Source organism: Hyaena hyaena, unplaced genomic scaffold, assembly GCF_003009895.1.
Source record: "Hyaena hyaena isolate Hyena2069 unplaced genomic scaffold, ASM300989v1 scaffold_370, whole genome shotgun sequence".
Lineage (NCBI taxonomy): Eukaryota > Metazoa > Chordata > Mammalia > Carnivora > Hyaenidae > Hyaena > Hyaena hyaena.
In genome coordinates, this window is record NW_024081001.1 from 1049973 (window position 1) to 1074457 (window position 24485).

Genomic DNA, 24485 nt, shown 5'->3' on the forward strand with positions numbered 1-24485 from the left:
CAAAGCTGCTAGCATATAGTAGTTTATCACTCCTCTTCCCTGACGAATTGAGCTTTAGCATGATGGTCCCTATCTCCCTTTACCCAAAGGAAATCATTCCCAAATCATCTTGGAAATGCACAATCTAATTTTTAAAACAAAAACACTTGTGGTTCTTTCCTAATTTTGTTTTGCTTGGGCTAAGAATAAAATGAGTTGGCATTTCTTGGGTATATATCAACTGACAGTAGAGGGAGCCAAGCCAAGAATGTGTTAGGTGGCGGGTAGGAATCTGTATGCGATTAAAAATAGGCCATGTTTAATAATGAAAAATTGAAAATTACTCAAATGAACAACAATTGGGGAATAATTAGATCGATTCTAGTAGTAGACAGATAGATGAATAATACTGCCATTAAAATTGTAAATATGGAAAAGTCTGAAACAACCATAAAACTAAAACTGGAACACCAACTAGAATATACACATTGATTACACATAGGCAACATTGCATGTGTGTGTTGACAAGCAGAGAAGGTCATGCCAAAGAACAATACTAACTGTGGGTGTTTTCTAGTGAAATTCAAAAGTTTGCTTTTTCAATGTTTTTTAGCTTTTGCTGTAAAGATCTATAACAAATGATTGCCATGTATTTTTCTGAAAGTGTGTATCACAAATTAAAACTGAAGTTTTCTAAGGTAACTAAGGGTGCTGTTGAAAATTTCTTGGAGATATATATATACATATGATGCATTGTATTCTTTCATTTAAAAATCTCTATATATGTACATTTTGCATACATATATGGTGAACATACACATATATAATACATGTATGCATGTTTTCCACAGTGCTCTTAAAGAAGACAAAATATTTTCACTCTGTGATTGTCCCTTGCCTCCAGCACCTTTGGGAGTCAGACAAACCAAGCACTATGGTATTATCCCCTCTTCATCAGTTTAACTTTATACACAAGTCAAAACTGAGATTTGTGGAGCCTGGATGGCTCAGTCGCATAAAGCGTCTGACTTCGGCTTAGGTCATGATCTCACATCATGAGTTCAAGCCCCACGTTGGGCTCTGTGCTGACAGCTCAGTGCCTGGAGCCTTACTTGGATTCTGTGTCTCCCTCTCTCTCTGCTCCTCCCAAGCTCATTCTCTCTCTCTCTCTCCTCTCTCTCTCTCTCTCTCTCCCTCACTCTCACCTGCTCTCAAAAATAAATAAACATTTAAAGAAATACAACCAAAAAACAAACACTGAGATTTGGAAGATGACTTGTTCAAGGTTATACAGCTAGCAAGGGTCAGAACCAAGATTGGAATCCAGGTGTCTTAACACAAACACAATTCCTTAACTCTGCCCAGAAACCAGAGCCAAAATGTGAGCAGGAGGGGCCCACAAGTACTCAGGATCTGCAAAGTTCTTTCCTGAAGCTTCTTGCCCAGTATCCTGCACTACGGGATGCTCAGGAAGCGTTTGTTCAAAAGATGGATGGATCGATGGGTCCATCAGTGGGCATGAATTTAACAGGTCAACATGGTTCAGCAAAAATTCTTTGGTACTCTGTGATGTCATTTTCACCAGACCTTTACTAGATCTTTTCCTCTGCGAAAATTCCATCTCTTCATGTATTCACTCAGTAGTTAATTATTGCTTACTAATTACTAGGCAACTACTCTGTGTAAGAAGCTGTGTTAGTAGCATAAGATGTGATAGAAGTAACGTATTATTCTTACCTTTAATATATTTCTAATATACTACAAGAATGAGATTCATATTTTTAAAAATCCCTAAAATTCCTGGCAAAATCTGAGGTTAAGAGAAGATGAGAAACACTGTTCAGAGAATCTGGAGGAGAGAGGTACGGTGTTTAGTTGAAAGAATAGAGGCAAATGCCATGGAAATGTGGCATTTCAGCGGGGCCTTGAATGACAGGTACGATTTCAGAAGATGGGCTGGGGGAGGACATTTCAGGAGAAGCAAAGCATTTTAACAAAGACGTGAGGTAAAAATTTCACAAAGGTGAGCATCTAAGACAGTTTCCTCAGAGAAACAGAGTTCTGCTGAAATGTGTTCTCTTTTTCCACAGATTCCTTTGTATTAAAGCGAAATAGACAGTTCCACGATCACCTCACGTGCCTCACGCAGGTGCTGGCACTGGGGTCCCGGGTAAGTAGGAATATATGATGAGGACTTGTCTGTTCATTTCCTCTCTCATGAACATGGTAGAAAGTACTATTAGCCCTGGCACACAGCAGAGTGTGAAACAAAGGTGCAGAGAGACCGGGAGCGTTCTCAAGGTCACAGGATGAGTCAGCTGGGAAGAAACCCTAGAACGAGGTCTGTACCTCTCCAAAGGAGGCTGCAGAGGCATGTGTGCCACAGAGCACGGTGTGTTCCTAGCCCGTTCCCTCTGCGGCCAAGTGGTGCCTTCTTCCTAGGAGCTCAGCAGGTGCCGAACACACATTATTTGCTTCATTCTCTCAGAGCCACCGTGGCTGAAGGAAGGTGTAGGCATGTTTGCCTTCTTTCCTCAAACAGACAAACCAAAGTCCACAAGGAATCCAAAGCAGTTTATCTGATACTATGTAATATGTGTTAGAGTTAAGCAGGCTACTGGCCCAGGAGTAATGTTCCATGTGGCTGCTGGGTTGAGACCACGGCTGTTGGGAGAGGTGGAGCTAGGGGCCAGGCATTTGAAGACCTGACTTGGGACCCTGGCTCTATCCCTTGCCTTCAGTTCCATCCTGGGCAATTGCTCCGCCTTTCTGAGCCTCTTCCATCATCTGTAAATGGGAATAACATGATACATTTGTGTCTGTCCTCAACACACAGTTTTAATGCTAAGAAAACACATCTCAGAGAATATCTGCAAATGTATTAAAATTGGTTACTTTGGGGGGTACTTGGGGGTGCTCAGGCAGCTAAGCGTCCCGATTCTTGGTTTCCGCTCAGGTCATGATCTCACGGTTTGTGAGCCTGAGCCCCGCATTGGGCTCTATACTGGCAATGCGAGCCTGCTTGGATTTCTCTCTCTGCTTGTTCTCTCACTCTCTCTCTCTCTCTATCTCTCTCAAAATAAATAGACATTTAAAAAAATAATGGTTACTTTGGGGAGGAAAGTGGAAGCAATTGACTTCTATTTGTTTCTGATGTACTTCTTTTTCATTTGGGATTGCTGACAGTGACCTAGGCAAACCAAGAGATAAAAATAATAGCAATCTCATAAACTACCACACAGAAGGGACCTACCCCAGTTATTGCCAAATACTGTCCTCTCCATTAAGAGTTGGTTTCATTTCTTAAAATGTTTTATTTATTTTTGAGAGACAGAGAGACAGCACGCAAGCAGGGCAGGGGCAGAGAGAGACGGAGACACAGAGGTCGAAGCAGGCTCCAGGCTCTGAGCTGTCAGCACAGAGCCTGACATGGGGCTCGAACTGATGGACCATGAGATCATGACCTGAGCCGAAGTTAGATGCTAAAGCGACTGAACCACCCAGTAGCCCCTCAGTTTCTGAAAATGAATCGGTGTGCTCTGTGATGAAGAAGAGGTTGAATGTAAGATGGAAAAAACAAAGAACAATAAAAGAGTAACACAAAGGTTCTAATCAAGAGCTAAATTCCTTGAGCGCTCCTGAATGGAGAAGAAAGAGCACATGCCCCGGCTTTGAGAAACAGACATGGTTTTCAAGCTCACGGCTGCCACACATCCGTTCTAGAACATTGGAGAAGTCGTGGCCTCTCTGGGCCTCAGTTTCCTTGTCTGTAAATGGAGATAAAAATTCTCACCTTATAGATTTACTGTAATGATCCTATGAGACAAACACGCAGGATGCTTTAGAAGGCACTGAATGTTACACATAGTACGGGCCATGGAAATAAATACACTATGTTTGCCCACAAAGCTCTTATTTTGTTTCATAAGTCATCCACAGGACCAGATCACGGGGGATCTTCTAAACGGTTTAAGCCATAAATTACTCTTTTAAAAGGATTTTTGCATTGTGCACTTGAAAGTTATTGTGAGCTAGAACTTTAATGTTCTTACCATAATAACAACAAAATGGTAATTACGTGAGGGTGAAGATGCTAACTAATCTTACCAGGTAAACATACCATGGGCATGTGTAGCAAGCTATCATCACATTGTACACCTCAAACGTACACAATGTTACATGTCAATGGCATCTCAATAAATTGAGGAGAAAACCCTTTCAACAGATATAAACGAAAGCCAAAAAAAGCGCACTGAAGATCCACCAGAGTGGATCTAACTTTCAGTCTCTCTGATCAAGACAGGCTTTTCAAGCTCACATACTTGTGGTCAAGTGCTGGCCTCTGTGATCTCCTGGTACTTCCTGGACAGGATGTGTTTACTCTCCTGCAGCCTTTGGTAGCAGATGTGTTTGAAGAGCCATAAACTTAAAAAAGGGAGGGAAAAAAAAGGGCCATAAACTCAGCAATGAATGATAGGTAGGAACGTGCTTGCTTTCTTCCAGCCTTCCTTGTTCTGATTCAAAGAATTTTTCCCTAGATAGGAATTTGGCCTACATACGCTGGTGCCCCTAGCTGAGGTCTATTTTTACTTTTATTTTTTAAAGTTTATTTATTTGTTTTGAGAGAGACAGAGAGAGTGTGAGTGGGGAAGGGGCAGAGAACAAGAGAGAGAAGGAGAGAGAGAATCCCAAGCAGGCTCCACGCTGTCAGCTCAGAGCCAGAGGCGGGGGCTGGAACCCACAAACTGTGAGATCATGATGTGAGCTGAAACCAAGAGTCAGCCACTTAAAGAACTGAGCCACCCAGGTGCCCTGGGATAGTTTTATAGGAAGCTCTAAATTAGAATGATCTTTGTCCCCTTCAACTCAGAGCAGTTGGCTTTCTGTTTCTTCACCTATGAAATGAAGCAGGCTTGTTGTGACAGCTGAACATCATGGCTTGTTGTGAGATTTAAATGAGACACTAATATGTGACAATGTTTTGCAAACTGGGAATAATAACCCATCCAGGAGAAAACCCACAAGTGGAGCCGAAATCCCCCATCCTAGGCTGTGGCCTCCATTTCCTTGTCTAAGGAGAGACTTCATGAAAACTTTCCCAAAACTCAGTGGAAAAGAAACATTTTGCTGTTGAACTTGACAGATTTTTGTCCGAAAATCTCCCACTTCCTGTGTCCTTACTCTTAATGCTATAGTTTGGATCTTGGTTCAGTGTCCTGTGTGTCTGAACTCTGATTCTCTCTGCCACCTCCCTTCCCCTTCTCTTTGCTCTTCCAGGCAGGGGTGGGCCTCATGTCTCTGCTGGGAGGCTGGGAAGGAGTGTTTCTCAGAGGAAGCATGGGGCAGGTCGTGGCCGGAGCGCCCAGCCTCTCCTGTTAATTCCATCTCTTAATGATGCCACAAAGGACAAAAACAGTCTTCTGAGAAAGCCCGTCTTCTCTCATTTATTGGGCACTTCCCGTGTGCCAGGCACCCTGCTTCCCTTCGGTCTTGCTTACATTCCTTCCATAGACAACAGTCTACAGAGGAGGACTTTTCTCTATTTCATGGTTAAGGAAAGTAAGAGTCTAAGTAAGAACTTACGTGGCTTATTCACAGTCACCCAGATAATGGATGTCAGAGGTGGGCTTAAAATCGAGGTGCATCTGACATCCAAGCTTTGGGCCACTGGACTCCACTGCTTCCGATTCTACTAAAACTTGTGCTTGACCTGGACAAAATCTGACCCTCACCAGCCACCCCACCTTCCCACAGGGTGCAGGGGTGCTGTTCACCAAGCTGGGACATCCTCTGCGCTCTCTTGAAAACCCTGGCTAACTCCTGTCTGCTTTTTAAGACTCAGTTCAGGAGACGCCTTTGCTGAAAAGCCCTTACAGATAGCCCTGTGTTGCCTTCAAGGTGCCTCCAGGCTTCCACGGTCCTAACACTACATATTTCTCCATTTCAATTTTTGGTTTACTTGTGTGTGCTCCCACAATGAACAACCTGAGGACATTATTTTATGCATTCCCAATGCTTAGCCACTGCCTGGCACCAGCCCGAAGTCAGCCCTCTGTACTTGTCTATTGAATGAATAAGTGGATTAATATATAATGAATATGTGAATGCCAACAAAAGCTACAACAGAGAACAAACCAACCCTGTTCCTTACTTCTTGTACCCTCATCGTTATCGACGCGGCCAACCAAGTAGCACTAAATCAATTCAACAAAGATTTATTGTGCTGGAGGGTGGCGTAGCAGAGTGCTGGCACATTGCGTCAGAGTATGTCAGAGCAAGGGCCCTGGGCACAGACTTCTGGTGTGTAAAATGAGCGTGATCATCATACCTTTATCACAGGATGGCCATGGGGTCAAATTGCAGAATAGCTACAGAAGCTCTTCTGAAATTGCAAAGTGATATGCAAATATCAGTGGCTGTTATTTTACTGTTATTACTATGCTCACGGCATTTGCTCGGGCCCCAAAGGCGGACTTGAAGATGATAAGCTACTGCCCACAGGACAGTGGCAACATAAGGAAGCACTCAAAGGTCTATGAAATAAGGCAGAAGTTCAATGACCTAAAGGGACTTGAAGATTTCTGGAAGACAAATCAGGGGTCGGGATTCAGGGGTCAGGACAGCCCATTTGTCTAAGGCTGTGGGAACTTTGAGGGAGCTTTAACGGCAAGGTCACACTCCCAAGCCACTTATGGTCATAGACGGTGTCATAAGCAACTGAATCGCGTGGTATTTGAACACAGCAAGCTATTCAGGGTGTGGTCCTTGAAGGCATTGGAGACCTGGGCTGGATCTCGAAGAATGGGTTGGATTCAGGTTAGGGAGGAGGAGGCAGGGCGTTCCTTGCTGGACAGAAGATACAAATAATGGCAGGCTGCAGCTTGGAGGGTCTGGGACAGAGCCAGGGCTCATGGTGCCTGGATAAGGCCTCATCCCCTGACCACAAGCAAGGCATCAAAACCATATGAAGTGCACACTGGGTGAATCAATAGTCCACTCAGCACTCTATTTGGACAGTAGCTCCTGGGGATATTTTGGGAGAGCTTCTGGTTATACTATTTGGATGCCTCTTTGGTGATTAGGAAGATAAATTATACAATAACCTATTCTGGATCAATCATTCATGAATATTTATCAACCCTGTCTTCATCTATAAGTAAACACACACACCCACACACACACACACACACAAGACGATCTTAAAGGAAAGTTCTAGAATACAAAGCATTTCATAGGCTCTTGGATGGCTGATAGAAAAAAATTTTTATATAAAAAGCAACCGTTAAAAAAAAAGACAAACCAAAACTACAGAGATGAAAAGCAGATCAGTTGCCTAGAGCTGGGGGTGCAAATTGGGATCGATTGTGCAAATCGAGCACATTGACACAAGAGAGGCTTTGGAGGATGGAAGTGTTTGACATTACAATGGGTGGATTTTGTGTTGTGTATTACGAATCACAAGTTTTAAAATAAAAATGTATATGAATGCTTCCGTCAGTCCTTAACCATAAAACATTCTTCTTTTTTATTTTTTAAGCTTATTTATTTATTTTGAAATAGAGAGACAGAGACAGCATGAGTGGGGAGGGGCAGAGAGAGGGAAAGAGAGAGAATCCCAAGCAAGCTCTGCGGTGTCAGAGCAAGGAGCCCAATTTAGGGCTCAAACTCATGATCCCAAGAGATCATGTCCTGAGCTGAAATCAAGAGCCAGCTTAACTGACAGAGTCACCCAGCTGCCCCAAAACATTATTCGTTATCCAGAAAGAAATTGCAAAGACAGAGACGAGAAAGAAAGGACACCTGAAGTCATGTCATGTGAAAAATGTTGTAATGACCTGGGGATGGTCAAGCTAGAAAAGCGAGGGGAAGGAAAGATAGGAACCTTGAGGGCACTCCGTGTGGGAAAGGGATTCGAGGTGCTCTGTGTAACCAGAGGAGGTTGACCTCACTGAGATGGATGCATGTCTACTTTGTTCTGAGAAGTTGAGAGCCACACAGCACTGGCTCCAGTGTGGGCCCAATGCCCTGCTGTTGATGTTGTAGATCTTTAAACAACGGATGAGGGTGTGATGTGTAAAGACCTGAAGGCTCTTTCTCTCCCTAGGAGTCTATGATTCTCTAAACTTGGTGAAATGTGGGTTTGCCTCACACATTTGGAGAGAAGGGAGCAAGCACCCCAAATTTGTGCTCCTTTCCTTCCTAAAGCATCTGACTACAAAACTGAGCAAAAAGATTCAGCAATGAAGAAAGGGAACTGGATGTCAATAGTTAACCCCCTCTTATTTCCCCCAATGTTTTATGTCTTTATAGTACCCAGAGCATGAGAGTCAGTTCTGTTGAACTTTTGAGTCTTAAGGACTTTGAGTTCAATCCTTGGCTTGGCATCTATAAGCTTCCATGTAGAACTCTGAGCTCCCTTTACAGCCTTTCTTCCATGTTCCCTGCTGCAAACCATGTGTTCCAGAGGAGCTGACCAGCACACAGCACCCCGATGCCTTTCACATTTTCCATTCCGCATCTTTCTTCAAATCACTGCCCCTACATGAAAGCCCTACTCTGATCATCACATTTGCCTAAGTCTTAACCTACCTACAGGGCCAAAATCACGTCGCACCCTGCCACCGCCTCACAGATGAGATGGCTGTGGAGGTGTGTCCCGGGAGCCGTCCCCAGCAATGGTCAAAGCTGCTCACTGGGAGGCTGAGGCTAAAATAGGCCCAGGGATGAACTGGGCATCCAAATAGGTCAAAGCCAAGGTGATGTTGCCAGGAATATGGGATCCAGTCAGAACACTGACCCTGTGGGTTCTTTTCTCTCAAAGTTTTAACTTATGTGTACTTTGTATGTGATATTCAGAAAGTCCTGAATGGGATGACTGCTTGGCTTAGTCGGTTAAGCCTCAGACTCGACTTCAGCTCAGGTCATGATCTCATGGTCTGTGGGTTCGAGCCCCAGGTCAGGCTCTGTGCTGGTGACTCAGAGACTGGAGTCTGTCTCAGATTCTGTGCATTTATCTCTCCTGTCCCCCCACTGTTCACTCTGTCTCTCTCTCAAAATAAATAAATAAAACACTTTTTTAAAAGTCCCAAATTAAATGAATGAATGAATGAATGAATGAATGAAAAATGTAATGGTCATTGAAATGTCATTTCTTAATTTTTGACAAGCCGGAGAGAGGTAATTATAATTTCTCCGTCCAAAAGTTTTTAAAAACCAACTTACTGAGTATTCTCCAAAAGGTGTCCTCTTGGCCTTTGATGGTCTGTATTTTCAAACTGAACAGGAAAAATTGAAAATGAAGACATTATATCCTAAGGGGTAGGGGAATTCAAAATTGAAAAATGTTATAAATATTTTAGTTTTAGTTTTTCGTAATTGTGATCTCTCTCTAAATATTACCTTACTGTTTGAAGATACCACTATGCAAAGGGATGTTAGGCACAAAGGTCATATGCAGTAAACGTCATAAGCTGAAGTAAATTTATATACAAACTATTAGTTACACCATTTCTAACAACCAAACCCACTATCACTTCCCAGCCTTGGGTGACATGATTGGACAGCTTGTCACATTCAAGTTGATTACATGCTAGGAAGAAGCAGTTATATCCTTTGGAGTCGGTCCAATTCCTGAAAATGCCCCAGTACTCAAGATGGAATAACCAAAGTCCCCAGATTGTCTCCTCTCATCTCACCTTCCGTGTTGTTTATGTTTGTAGATCAGTAGATTTAAAACAGCAGCAATGATTTTACGCAGGGTTGGGGAAGGTGAGACAGTGTGTGCTCTTAGCAGAGCTTGGCTGTGGTTTTAAATCACTTTTTAACTAGTACTTGTCATCTTTAAAAAGAAAAACTTGACTCCTGGTTCCAATTTTGTAAGTAGCTTTATAGTTCAGGAAGCTTCACCAAAGGACCCATCATTAAAGAAAATGATTTTTCCTCTAATCGTGGTGGTGGTATCAACATTCAAATGGGGGCCATAGGTGGCTGGTTCCATAGCATAAGGATGTGACATAGGTTGGTGCTTTTTTGAGTCTCCTTTGAAAGACTGAGTGTCACAGATATCATCAGCAGAGAGGAGGGAATCAGTTAAAGTCAACATAACTATGGAGGGAGAACATGATAGCCTTTGGATCCTTGGAATGACCAAGCTCGTGAACAGCAACAATAAAGAAGTTTGTGCCTTTGGTGTGTTTAACCTAGATTTCAGCCTCACCAAAACACAAGGCTTTTCGTATACTAGCTCGGGATCCATAAGCATGATGGGCCCACCTCTGCCGTCAAATGATTGGAATCCCTGTGAGCTCCTTGTGTGAAATATATCATAATATCAGCCTCACCGAGGCGAATCTATCTGAATGTCAGGGGGTCACATCGCTCCATACTTGAAAAGCCTCCCGGATGGCATAGTCCGTATCCTTCCACACCAGTCAGGAATGTAATTCTTGATTCTATAGGTTCCATGATGTTTGGTCCAGACTGGCTTCCCCATCATTGTGCTGGACGAGTGAAAGCGGGGGCCCCCACAATGAGGTGTGTACATCACTGCCAGAAGAGATGCACCCAATTGCCCAGTCGCATTTAGCCCCAAGAACTGCTGCCTGTCCCGCATTACATTCACCACAAGTTGCTAATGACTCGTTTTGAGCACTGGAGTTCTTTCCATCTGCATCTGGAGGCCATAAAAGGTGCCCAGGTACCTTTGTGCAAACACCACATCATCTTCTTCTATACTTATGCTATCAGGCAGAGGAAAGGCTCCAGAGGCAGTAGCTCGAAGGAGCAGACTTAAGAGTGGAAACTTCTAAACTTCTCTTGAATAGTTTCACCCAATTTACTTTGCTCCTTTTCGAGCTCCAGCTGGTTTTTATTCTTGCCTTTTACATATGCAGATATTTCCACCCCCAACATTCCTCAATGTCTCTGACACCAGATCTCAGGGAGCACTCCCACCTCTAGATTCCTTATTATCTGTACTTCCTATTTGATAACGCCTTATATTATCACTTAGCTTTTCATAAAAATGATTGGATTTACCAACTGTTTTGTAAGACCCTTGAGGGCAAAACGGGCCAGCCTGAGTTTCCAACTTTATTATTATTGTGGTTGGTTTTTTTGCTCTTTTTTATTTTTGAGATTGACATCTCCCTTCTACTTCTCACTCTCTCCTTTAACCCTGAATCTTCAGCTTTAGGCCAAAAGAGTTTTCACAGGTGCATTCAAAGAAAGAGAGGGGAGGAATATAGAGCTGTTCTGTAGCCAGAGGGAAAGGAAGCCCCAGCACTTCTCAGGGTCAATGTCCACAAATGATGGCATCATAAGCACCTCAGATCAAGCCTAATTTTCTTTCTTTCTTTCTTTCTTTTTTTTTTTTTTGAGAGAAAGAAAGAGAGGGGCAACTAGTGACTCAGTCATGATCTCACAGTTCGTGGGTTCGACCCCCGCATCAGGCTCTGTGCTGATGGCGTGGAGCCTGCTTTGGGTTCTGTGTCCCTCTCTCTCTGTCCCTCCCCTGCTTACACTTTCTCTCTCTCAAATAAATAAATAAATAAATAAATAAATAAATAAATAAAGAGGGGGAAGGGGGCAGAGAGAGAGAGAGAGAGAGAGAGAGAGATTGGGAGAATCCTAAGCAGGCTCCATGCTCAACATGGAGCCCAACACTGGGCTTAATTGCACAACCCTGGGATCATGACCTAAGCCGAAATCAAGAGTCAGACACTCAACCGATTGAGCCACCAGGTGCCCCAAGGTTGATTTTTTAAATTAGGACTCTGCATATCTACAAATCCATGTCTAGAACTTTTGGGCTCCTCTGAGCCTTTTGTTGTCATTATTGAAGGAAACAAATGCTAGTGTGGGGCCAGCCTACATGAAATGATTCCCTCAGAATGAAAGGGCTTAATTTGAAACGTTTTTTTATAAGTCATTCCACACTCATTAAGTACTATCGCTGGTATTTGTCTTGCCCCCTGAATGGGCAGCAACGGAACTTCTCGTAAGCATCTTTTACTAGTGGGAGGACCAGAGAGAGTTTATAAATAACACTAGTGCAAGTGGAGATGGTTAGTGCGACCTAACACACATCCACCTCCTGGGGAAGTCCCGGGAGGGGAGATGGCTTTATCGTTTATTCCAAGTGCTCACTCTTGTTTTGTCCATAGAACTGTGTTGAAAGGGGCCCTTTAAGGGTATGTAGCTCTAACTCCCAGCAAATTCTGGAATTTGCTTTCACATCTGACCTGTGTTTGACCACCCGAGCGTTAGCAGATCACTCCCATCACTCAGTCCTGCACACTGTGCCTCGCTATGGTGGTCAGGAAATTTCCCATGGGGGACACAGATCTTCTTGATATTTGTCTGAAATTACCCACCCCCTGCTCCCTTCACTCAGTGTAATGTCTGGACCTATTAAGTTTTGTCTAACCCAACAGGGCATGGACACACATGTGGGTGTTGAACGCCTGAATATCAGAGACGGTGTCAGAATATGAATGGAGTGTGCGTAGCCCCTCTCTCATTTCTTTCTCCTGTTATTTCAGATAAGTTAAATTGAGAGAGTTTTATAATTCTTAAACCTTATAAGGGACCTCAAAATTCATCTAGAACATGAATTTGCAACATGAGCAAAAAAGCCCACCTTATTCTTTTTATGCACAAAATACAGACGTACAGGGGCGCCTGGGTGGCTTAGTCGGTTAAGCATCCGACTTTCGCTTAGGTCATGATCTCGCGGTTCGTGGGTTCGAGCCCCGCATCGGGCTCTATGCTGACTGCCAGCTCAGAGCCTGGAGCCTGTTTCAGTCTGTGACTCCCTCTCTCTCTGACCCTCCCCTGCTCACGCTGTCTCTCTCTCTCTCTCTCTCCTAGAAACAAATAAAGCATTAAAAAAAAAATACAGACATACATACAGCACATAAACAGATATACAGCATACCAGGTGGTGGTACATTTTTAGGGGAGAGGGCAATTAAAAAAACACATTTTTAAAAATGATCTTAGGGGAGAAATATGGAAAACAAAAAGTTGAGAAACACTGATGGGCTTGTGCCTTCAGACCAATTAAGTCAGAATCTACCAGGAATGGATCCAAACAGCACAATTTTTTTTAAAAAATTTTTATTTTTTTTTTAAGAAAGAGAGTGCAAGCTGGGGAGGGGCAGAGAGAGAGAGGGGGACAGAGGATCCGAAGTGGGCTCTGTGCTGACAGCAACAAGCCAGGTGTGGGACTCAAACTCATAAACCATGAGATCATGTCTTTAGCCTAAGTCAGACTAAGCCACCGACTAGGCCACCCAGTTGCCCTAAAACAGCACAATTTTTCAAAACTATTTTTCTACTATATAGTCAAGATTGAGCACCACACACCTCTTTATTTCTGGGGACCGAAAAAGAGAAATAACCTGTCGAGATGAGCAAACTAGGCAGGAGTAGAGCCCCTCTTGCCCGCTATTTTAACATCGTTTTCACCGTGCCATGATGTCTTTTGCAAGTTTTTTTCTGTACAATTTTGTTATGCTTTATAACACGTTAGCCTGTTGACAATTTGGTCCATGTGTTTAGACCAAACTTTATCCTGACAGCTTGAGTAATGATGTACCGCTCTTCGTGAAAGTGGAAAATGTGCTATGTGCACATGGTTTTTACAAATTTCAAATATAAAAAGTATATTATGAAAATGAAGTTCCTATTTCTCAACCCTGACGCCAGTATCCCAGTCACCCACCTCCTCCCCCAGGCATGGACTCTATGCCAAGTATCTTATCTTTCCAACAAAATGCTGTGCCTCCTTCGGTGGCTCTTAAATAATGAAATCACTTGATAATTAAACAGAAAACGGCAGTGTTCAAGTCAGGGCTCCCAAGTGGCTCTACTCCCAGCTTCATTATATCTTCCTTAGGGTTTGGTAACAAGTACACACTCTTTACCGGGAGTGAAAATAGCATCACTTCGAGCAATACCACTATTGCACTTTCATTTTACACCAAACCTGCCTATACTGAAAATAACCCTGTAAAATACAACCCCAACAGGCTGTCTCATTGTCCTGTTAGGTGGCAGCAGGAGTGGTAAGTTGCCCAGCATTTCACAGAGCAATCTAGAAAACTTTGCCTATTACATGGGGCACCTGGGTGGCTTAGTCGGTTAAGCGTCCGACTTTCGCTTAGGTCATGATCTCGCGGTTCGTGGGCTCGAGCCCCGCGTCGGGCTCTGTGCTGACTGCCAGCTCAGAGCCTGGAGCCTGTTTCAGAGTCTGTGACTCCCTCTCTCTCTGACCCTCCCCTGCTCATGCTGTCTCTCTCTCTCTCNCTCTCTGACCCTCCCCTGCTCATGCTGTCTCTCTCTCTCTCCTAGAAACGAATAAAACATTAAAAAAAAAAAAAAGAAAAAAAAAGAAAACTTTGCCTATTACAGGTTTCCTTTCTTTCTTCCTTTCTTCCTTTCGTCCTTCATTTCTTTCTTTCTTTCTTTTCTTTCTTTCTTTCTTCTTTTCTTTCTTTCTTTCTTTCTTTCGCTTTTCTTTTCTTTGAAAGTAAATTGCTTTAAGCACAAATCAAAGTCCTGAATAACTGATATATTTAATAAACTGTAAAAAGTCATGATGGTCTTTCCAAATGCATCTAATTATATTGTTATCCTTGTTGGATAATTTGGATAACTTGGATACTTTGATTATTGATTCCTCTCTTTTGTAATGAGATTTTTAAGATAGAACCTTTCAAAAGAAAAAGAGAACATCCATCTGTTTTTTCTTTCTTTTGTTCTTTCTTTCTCTTTCTTTCTTTCTTTCTTTCTTTTTTGAGAGAAAGAGTGTGCAGGAGAGGGGCAGAAAGAGAGGGAGAGATAATCTTAAGCAGAATCCATGCTCATTGCAGAGCCTGATGCCAGGCTTGAGCCCACAACCTTGGGATCATGACCTGAGCCAAAATGAAGAATCAGATGCTCAACCAACTGAGCCACCCAGGACCCCCCATCTGTCTTTCTTTCTTTTTTTCTTTAAAATTTTTAATGTCTTTATTTTATTTTGAGAGACAGAGAACAAGTGGAGGAGGGGCAGAGAGAGAGGGAGACACAGAATCCGAAGCAGGCTCCAGGTTCTGAGCTGTCAGCACCGAGCCTGACATGGGGTTCAAACCCACAGACTGTTAGATCATGACCTGAGCCGAAGTTGGACGCTTAACCAACTGAGCCACCCAGGCACCCGTGTCTTTCTTAATAAGATATTCTCAATGTCCCAAAAGATGACCTCAGGCAGTGACCAGCAATCATCAGTAGATTCTTAGGGTAGGTTGATAGCTAATCTCCAAACTTCTGCTTCTCTTCTCCACCCAGCTCTCCACTCTGAAGTGTTCCCCTAAGGAGAAAAACCTTTCTCTGGGAAGATAAATTTTTAAACCCGTTCTCTTGGAATTTATCCCTACTCTGAACATGCTGACATAGAAGTGATAACAGTTAAATTTAGAAAGTTCTTTCTCAAATAAAAGAATACTCAAGCTGAGAGGAAAAACAGCTCATTCTATCCCGTTATTTCATTAGAAAGAAAGAAAACTGAATACTAAAAAGGTTAACTGCTTTGTCCAAGGTCACGTGGGAAAATTCACTCTTACTAGGTAGCCATTGAGTGTCTACCGTGTGTCCAGCGTGTCCCAGGCACTGGCGTTCCCACCAGGGACATGAGCGGCAGCGTCAGGGCCAGCATTTAGCTTTGTCCTCTCCCACCACTCTCCATTACGGTCCCCTCTGCGAGACCTCTGGCCTCACCCCCTCAGAGGATCAGTATTCAGAGTGATAAAAATAAAACAATTTCCAGGAAGAGGGAGCCTCATTTCTCTCAGTCCCTTCTGGCAGGAATTGAAGGATATTTGGGAGGAAGCCAAGGACATGAATGTGTCCTTATTTGTGGAGATGATGCCACTGTCGCAAAGCCCACAGGACACAGCCTTGACTAATTTTATAGGTAGCCCTACTGGAGTTATGCACCGTCTTGTGAATCAAGAGGGTCGTGGGGGCTAGAACACAAACACCACCAGAAAGCTGACCCACTCAGAGATTACAACCAAAACTTATCTCCCCTAGCCCGATGTAGAGCCAATTGAGTCGTAAACAGAACAGCCCTCGAAACTGACTTTCAGCCGATGGCTTACTGTTCCTGAAATGTCTATTTATTTTGGCTTCATGACTTAACAGGAATAGTGTGAGGTAAAATGACATGAATCACTGAAAGCCTTTCAGATGGTGAAGTACCAGCCTTGGCTGGAAAAATAAAACAAGCCATACAGCGAGGCACAAGGCGCACACATACACACATGCACGCGCGCACACACACACACACACACACACACACACGGAAGCCTTCTCCCAACTAAACTAAAATCTGACAATAGGAACCTTCTTGGAAGAGTGACTCTGGTACAACTCTATGAATGAATATTCATTTTGTTTAAAAAATTCAAATAGATGGATGAACCCCGAGAACATTATGCTAAGAGAAAGAAACCACTCACAAAAAGGCAAAATCTCTATGATTCTACTTCTGTGCGCTATCTATAATAGTCAAATTCATAGACACAGAAAGTCGAATGGGGGATGTCAGAGGCTGGGCAGAGGGGAGAACAGGAAGTTGTTGTTTAAGGGATACAGAGTTTCAGTTTTGCAAGGTGAAAAGGCTCTGGAGATTGGTTGCACAAGTGAATATACTTAATAATACTGAATTATACTCTTAAAATGGATTGTGATGGTAAATTTTATGTTATATGCATTTTATCATCATGTAAGAAAAATTTTAAATAGACATGAAGTAATACATGTTCTCCATCAACAGTTTTCTCTCATGTATGAGTGGTAGAGGTGTCACAGAAGAAAAACTTTCCCCCTACCCCCTTAGGGGTAGTCCATAGGGCCTGTGAATTAAATTGCCAAAAGCCAGATTGGCAAGAGAAAAGATGATGTTTACTTACATAGGTATTTGGGAACTCACAAAGAAACAAAGCTAAACTAAGGGTTTCTGTACCTAACTTAACAAGGGAAAAGGAAGGGATCAGAGAAGGTTCGTAGGGGAAGAGCAAATGGTTTCTTTAGGGGGAAAAATGGGCTTTAAGCAGAAAAAAAATGGAGATAAGATAGTCTGTGATAACGTTTGTTTCTGCAAGTGTGAATAGTCTTCTTTATCTTCTTTGGGGCCTGAAACTTCCCTGGAAAGGGGATTTATGATAAACTCATTCTAGGGATCCTTCCCAGGAGTGAAAACTGCCCAGAAGAGGGGAATGATGACAATCCCATTCCTAGGAGTTTCTGCTTTTAGTCAGATACATGTGTGTAGCGGAGGGCGGAGGGCGGGCAGCCAGATAAGGCTTCTTTCTGCCTCAGTTGATTGTCAGATGTCCAGCTCAAAATCGTTTTTACACCTCTCTTGTATAATATAGCCTACTTCATAAGTATTATTCTGAATATTTAAAAGGTGCTGTTCATAATATTTCCCAAAACTTTAGTTAATATGTGTGCCAAATGAACCTCTTCCCTCCTTGCAAGGGGCCCCAAATTACAAACCGTATGTTGCAGTTCAGTTTCAGTCCACAAAATGCTGACGAGCCCCTTGGGTGACTCGGTTAAGCGTCCGACTTCGGCTCAGGTCATGATCCTCACGGTTTGTGGGTTCAAGCCCCACATCAGGCTCTGTGCTGACTGCTAGCTCAGAGTCTAGAGCCTCTCTTTGGATTCTGTGTCTCCTCTCTCTGACCCTCCCCTGCTTGTGCTGTCTCTCTCTCTCCCTCTCTCTCTCTCTCAAAAATAAATAAAAGCATTTAAAAAAAATTTTTTAAAAAGCTGAGCCTAAAAGCTCAAAAGAGCTTCAGAGCTCAATTGTCATCAGCAAAGGGTAGCGAAGTGATAAAATTGGGGGCTGTGATTCAGTACAAAAATATGATTTTATACCTGGAAGGCACCAGCTGGATGGCACAGAGGATTTTATTTTTGCTCTAGATTCTGGAGCCCAGAAAAAATGAAATTATAAGGACACACCCTCTTTGCAGGGATGTCCATTGGTGCTTGCTCAGGACCAAAGAGATGCAAGACCAAGCTGCTTTTAGAAGGCATGTTTGTCTACACATTGGCATTTTTCAATATTGCTTTCATTCTTAAAATTCCATACGCTTTACTGCTTTACTGCAAGTTCTTGAAATAAACCTAGGGAGTTTTCTAGGCAGAGTAGAAACCTACAGAGCCTTGGTACTCTGGGTGAGATCCTGGACCAGCAGCATGTGGTTGCCAGTTAGAATGCAGGGTCTCAGGGTCCCAACTCTGATGTACTGACTAGAATCTGCATTTCTAAAGAATTTCATTAGGAGATTTTTGTGTCCTTAAAAGGCTGGTTAGAAACATGAAATTCTGGGTAGGCTTGGGTGGCTCAGTTGGTTAAGCATATGACTTTGGCTTAGGTCATGATCTCGCCGTTTCTGGGTTTGAGCCCCATACCAGGCTGTCTGCTGTAGGCAGGGAGCCTGCTTTGGGTCCTCTGTCCCACCCTCTTTTTCTGCCCCTCTCTCACTGGCACGCTCTTTCTCTCTCAAAATAAAATTTAAAAAAGAAAAAGAGAGGAAAAAAGGAACATGGAGTTCTGTGTTCCACCTCAGTGAATCTTTCCTAAAGTCTGAGACGTCCTAGCCTAGAAGTTTCAAGTTACTTAACGTGAAATTTCATATCCATAGAATTCCTGTGATAACAGTGAATTGCTTCTGGAGGAGAATATTGGGACAGGGACACTTCCATGTCATACCCTTTGTATGGCTTGAATATTTTTTATGTGTCTATATTATCCTTTTCTTTGTTTATTTATTTATTTTAAGAGAGAGTGAGTGCAAGCACCAGTGGAGGAGAAGAGAGAGAGGGAGAGAGAGAATGCTAAGCCATCTCCATGGCTTGAACCCATGAACTGTGGGATCATGACCTGAGCAAAAATCAAGGGTTAGACACTCAACCGACAAAGCCACCCAGGTGCCCCTTATATGTCTATATTATCTTTATTATGGTAAAGTAATCATGAGCTTTTTCTAACCACATTTCAGTAGAATGTTATAATTTAGGAAGGACTTTCATGATTTCACAGATACTCCAAACATCCATGAACTAAGAAGTGACACATTCAGGTATCCCTATACTACAAAGGAAGATTTTGAAGTATAGAAATAAAGATCATAAGGAAACATTGAAAATTAGAGACAAAAATGGGATCCAAGTGTTTAAAATATTTTTATTATGAAAAATTCAGACATTTATAAAGTAAATAGAATATTATAACAGACTCCTATCTACTATCATTCCCACCCCCTGCTCTGTTATTTTTATACATATATTTTTTAAGTAAAATGTACATACATTGAAATGAACAAATCTTATCCAGATCCCTTTTTTCCCTTAATTCCAATCTTGTTTGGCAAAAATCTGGCTCTATCGCCTCCCAAATGTAAATGCTATTGACGGATTTCCTGCTGTTTCCTACACTGAGTTGAATCATCTTCCCTCGATTTAGGTTTGGCCAGAAATGGAATGCCTTTGTTCTCAGCAGAAAGCATATGGGATTCTAAGTCTGATCGCTGCATTGTTACCCACTCGCTAGTGAAATCCGGGCTTGTCACCTTCAAACTGTCCTCCTGGCCCACAGCCTCCCTCCAGGACGGAAGCTCAGAGCCCCTTTGCTGTGCTCTACCCCCACCCAGCCTTGCACCCCATCCCCACCTGAGTGCACACTGCTCTATATGGGCTATTTGAGCCATCAGAAATACACTCGCCGCTCACTTATTTAGCCTTATGTGCCAGGCGTTGCTGGTGCCTCATCTCCAAGAGATTTGAACTTGCAAGCCTCCCATTTCCCTTTAAAAGCTGGAAAAAGAAAATCTAAGCTTGCCTTCCATCTCATTGCAGGAGATGAGTCAGCAGAACAGGAAATTCTCCCTGCACAAGCCCTTCGGATCCCGTGGGCTGGGTGTGTGTAGCATCGAACCAGGGCTGGGAAGGGAACCAGCTTCTCCCCTGGAACCACTTTGAAAGGTGAACAATGTAAGTTGGCCGGTGAGTTTGGAAGTGTTGACACACACCTTGCCAATTAGAACTGTCCCGACATGTTTGGGGGAAAGCTTAGCTGTTTCCAAAGAAGGAACAAGGCAAATAGGGAAATTGGTGGTTGCCAGAGTCTAGGTGGTGGCTTTAGAGCGGGAGAGGTTAGTGGAGTTACTCCCAGTGAAACTCACCGTGCATCTGGGCAGCAAGCCCAGCTTTCTGGGATGGTTGAGGAAAGAAGTGATTTAAGGTGGTGGTCAAAGAAGGTCCTTGTGCAGCACCTGGGTGGCTCAGTAGGTTAAGCGTCCGACTTCGGCTCAGGTCATGATCTCATGGTTAGTGGGTTTGAGCCCCGCATCGGGCTCTGTGCTGACCACTAGCCCAGAGCCTGGAGCCTTCCTCAGATTCTGTAACTCCCTCTCTCTCTGACCCTCCCTTGTTCACACTGTCTCTCTCTCTCTCTCAGAAATAAATTTTTTAAAAAAAGAAGAAGGTCCTTGGATGCCACAAAGCCCTCGTGGTGCAATTATGCACACGTAGTGGATTACAAAACAGAGAAGAGCTGTGGGCACTGGAGACACCTGTGTGAGGCGGCTGCCTCTGGCCCAATCTGTATGACAGTGCCCTGCCCACGGAGGGCACTCATGGCCTGGGTTCTGCTCCTAACCAGCTGTGGGGCTTGGAGGAAGTCATCCTATCTCCGTGGGGCTCAGTTTTCTCATCTGCAGAAAGAAAGTTAAACACAATAAGCCCTTGTATTTCTAAATTGCAAATCTTTCTCGACTTACAAAGGAGTTACGTCCTGGGAAACCCCATCATAAGTTGAAAACATTGTTAAGTCGAAATGCATTTGATGCCGCTAACCTACCCACAGTCACCGCTCCACCTAGTTGACCTTACACGGGCTCAGGACACTTGCATTAGCCTGCAGCTGGGCACAAGCATCTCACACAAAGCCTGTTTGATAACAGAGTGTTGACCATCTCGTGTAATTGATTGAATACCGTACCGAAGGTGAAAACCAGAATGGCTCTCTGGGTACAGAGTGGTTCTAAGTGCACGGGTCGTTCGCCCTAGCGATGGCGAGGCTGACAGGCAGCTGGGGCTCGCTGCCACGGCTCCACGTCACGAGACAGGATCGTGTGGCACATTGCTAGCCTGGGAAAAGATCCAAATTCGAAAATCGAAGTATGGTTTCTACTGAATACGTATGGCTTTCGCAGCATCATGCAGTGGGAAAATATGAAGTGGAACCATGGCAAGTCGGGATCCGTCTGTACTGTTGCTTCCGTACGAACTCAGATTGGGGTGGCATTAACCCCACTTCCTCCTTTCTTTCATGACTTTTCCAATGGGACAGGGAGAAAGAAACAGCTGAGTGTGGCTGTGAGCAAAGCCAGGACTCTCTAAAATAAGTATTCTGTGGGAATCAGGCACTAGGTGCCCTGTGTGTGTGTGTGTATATGTGTGTGTGTGTATATGTGTGTGTGTGTGTGTGTGTGTGTGTGTGTGTACATTTCTATTGGGTGGGGCTGTGTAGAGGGGAAAAGCATTCAGCCTGCTCTAAATGTTTCAGCTTTGCGGGGAAAGTAGATGCAGCAAAGATTGAGGAGTGAGGTTTTGCATATGAGAAAGAGGTGGGGGAGGAGCAAATGCACTGAGATTCCAGCACTGAATTAAAAAAAGAATGAGGACACAGAAGGGTAGGCTGAAAATGAGCCAAGAAGTAAAAATATGCTGGGGCTTTTAAATAGGGTGTAGCCAGAGCTGGTTAAATCCTCCTCTGCACTCTGACTGGCCTTCCCCTCACCCCGCCCAGACCCATTCTAAATTCTTTAAAGGCACAGGTCCCTCCCCCCACCTCCCCCACGGAGAAATGATATAGGAGCCGGAAGGAAGTGACACATTTTCCTGCTTGAATGGAGCGGGCCCCTGATGCAGCCTCGCAGCCACCGTCAGCAGTCTTATCTCGCCCCGGCCATCCATCGTGGGCGCCTGGCTCCCCAAACAATGCTTTCCTCCCGGTGAATGAACCCTGGGTGATGACCAAAAAACCCAGGCGAGCTCCGTGCTTAGAGGTTCAGGACAACCATGCACGGCTCACGTTCCTTTCCAGGGCACCATCCCATGAAGAATCAAGTGCAGAGGGGAGCACTTGGTGTTTTTGAAAACGGGTCTGAGCCCCTCGGGCGGTGAAGGAGGAGAATCTTAAGGTTGGTTTCCTTGAGGACCGAATTTCAGTGCCACTTCCCTCATCTCATAGCTGTGTGACCTTGGGCAAGTTGCGCGGCCTCTCTGAACCTCTGTTTCTTCCTCTATAAATGGGGTAGGGGTGGGGGTGATAATAATAACTGCCTTGAAGGTTCCAGTGGGTATTTAATAAGGTAGCAGGTGGGAAGGACTTGGAGTGTTGTAAGTATGTTAAGATGCTCATTTCCCTGCCCTGCCCATCTTAGGCATGCCCCTCACCGGTCTAACCCACACTTCTATTTGCTTACCCTTTAATGGCACTTTTTATCAGTGCCTTACCAGCTTAGCACTTAATTTTATTCAGTTATATTGTAGTTTAATCATGGAGGCCTCATTCACTCAGTCACACCAAAAACATAAATCAGCATTCCAAGAGAACATCTTATTAGCAGCTGCCAAATGAGTAACTAAATGCAGTACTAACTGAACAATAAAACTACATAAAAATAGAGAGTGAAGTTAAAAGCATCACAGGCAAAAATAACTCCTAGACTTCCCTGTTCTCATGCTGTTTTTGTCCTGCCCGGTGTGTATCTCCACTCTGTAGGATTTTTCGTATTATGTTATAATCGTCTAGTTCCATAATTGTCTTTCATGAGTCTATAAGCTGCTTGAAGGCAGGGACAATGCTTCTTTGATCTTTGTATTTCTAGAACTCAGCTTAACAAACTATATCGTGGGTACATAATAACTGTTTAATCAGTTGCTTTGAACAAGCCATTGAACTAGTAGATCTTTGCCTGGTTTGTTCACCGATGTAGCCTCTGCCCATGGAATAGTACCTGGCACATAGCAGGCACTCCCGAACGTGTGTTGAGTGATTGCCTTGGGACCTTCCTGATGGCACTTTCTTCATCTAGATGAGGCTGGTTCAAGGCCGGTGGGCGGCGAGGGGGGTGTCAGTGGACTAAATCAGCAGTTCTCAAATCCTGTTTTCCAATGGCCCACCGCATAATTCCCCTGGGATTGTAAAAGATACAGATGCCTGGACCCCCCTCCTGAATGATTCAGTAGTCTGAGCTAGGATCTATACATTTGTAGCTTAAAAAAAAAAAAAAGAAATCTCCAGATGATTCTGGTCAAAGCATAGGCCTCATTATATTAGACATGTCTAACAGTTGTCATGTAGTATGATTTGGCACATCATTTTGACGGTTTCAAAAGATCATCAGAGGAGTTTACTGGGCTGATATAAGGAGAATATATTTGCCTCAGGCAAACTAGTAATCACGCACCCTTAAACCAATATACGTTTTTAAATCATGTGTTTAGAGGAGTTAGAGAGGAACACATTAAAAAAATATTTTTTGATGTTTATTTTTGAGAGAGAGCGCGAACACACACACGCACACACGCAAGAGTGAGTGGGGGAGGGGCAGAAAACAAGGAAGGCACAGAATCCACAGCAGGCTCCAGGTTCTGAGCTGTCAGCACAGAACCCGATGCGGGGCTTGGCCCCATAAACCATGAAATCATGACCTGAGCCGAAGTCGGAAGCTTAACCCACTGAGCCATCCAGGCACCCCAGAACACATTTTTTAAGGAAATAAATAGATATTGCATACGTCTTTCTGTTTGAAATAAGAGATTTAGGACGTATTTTTTTTTTTTGTTTTTTGTTTTTTGTTTTTTTCTGATTTTCTGAACCAGACAACTTCTTAGGAGGCAAAGAGCATAGCTTCAAACTTAAATTAAGATAATTGCTTCAGGTAAACAACGCAATGTTATCCATTATTCAGACAACCATCAGCTAGCTGTTTTAGGGTTCAGACAGGACCTGACTAAAGTTGCTGCTGGAACTTTGCACGCACCACAAAAAAATCCTGAAGTTACCAGGGGTACAAAAATCAGAAAGGGTTTTGTATTTCTTTTCTTTTTAATTTTTTAAATGTTTTTGTATTTTTGAGAGACAGAGACAGAGACAGAGCACAAGCAGGGGAGTGGCAGAGACAGAGGGAGACACAGAATCCAAAGCAGGCTCCAGGCTCTGAGGTGTCAGCACAGAGCCTGACACGGGGCTCAAACTCATGAGCTATAAGTTCTCATCCTGAGCCAAAGTTGGACACTTAACCTACTCAGCCACGCAGGTGCCCCAGTTTTGTATTTCTTCAAGGGGACACTCTCTATGGTGGTGGCCCATTTATATTTCACCGATTAGGTATTCTCACCTGGCTGGGGTTGGGGTTGTTCAACTTTACTCCAGT

At 43.6% G+C, this 24485-nt stretch overlaps 1 long non-coding RNA gene across 1 annotated transcript; it reads left to right on the top strand.

The window, feature by feature from the left end:
• Nucleotides 1–1762: 1762 nt before the first annotated feature.
• On the top strand, nt 1763–19971 carry LOC120244081. Its single transcript, XR_005531459.1, has 3 exons — nt 1763–1841; nt 2070–2149; nt 19897–19971. It is a non-coding gene; the product is annotated as an uncharacterized LOC120244081 (long non-coding RNA).
• The last annotated feature ends 4514 nt before the right edge of the window (nt 19972–24485 follow it).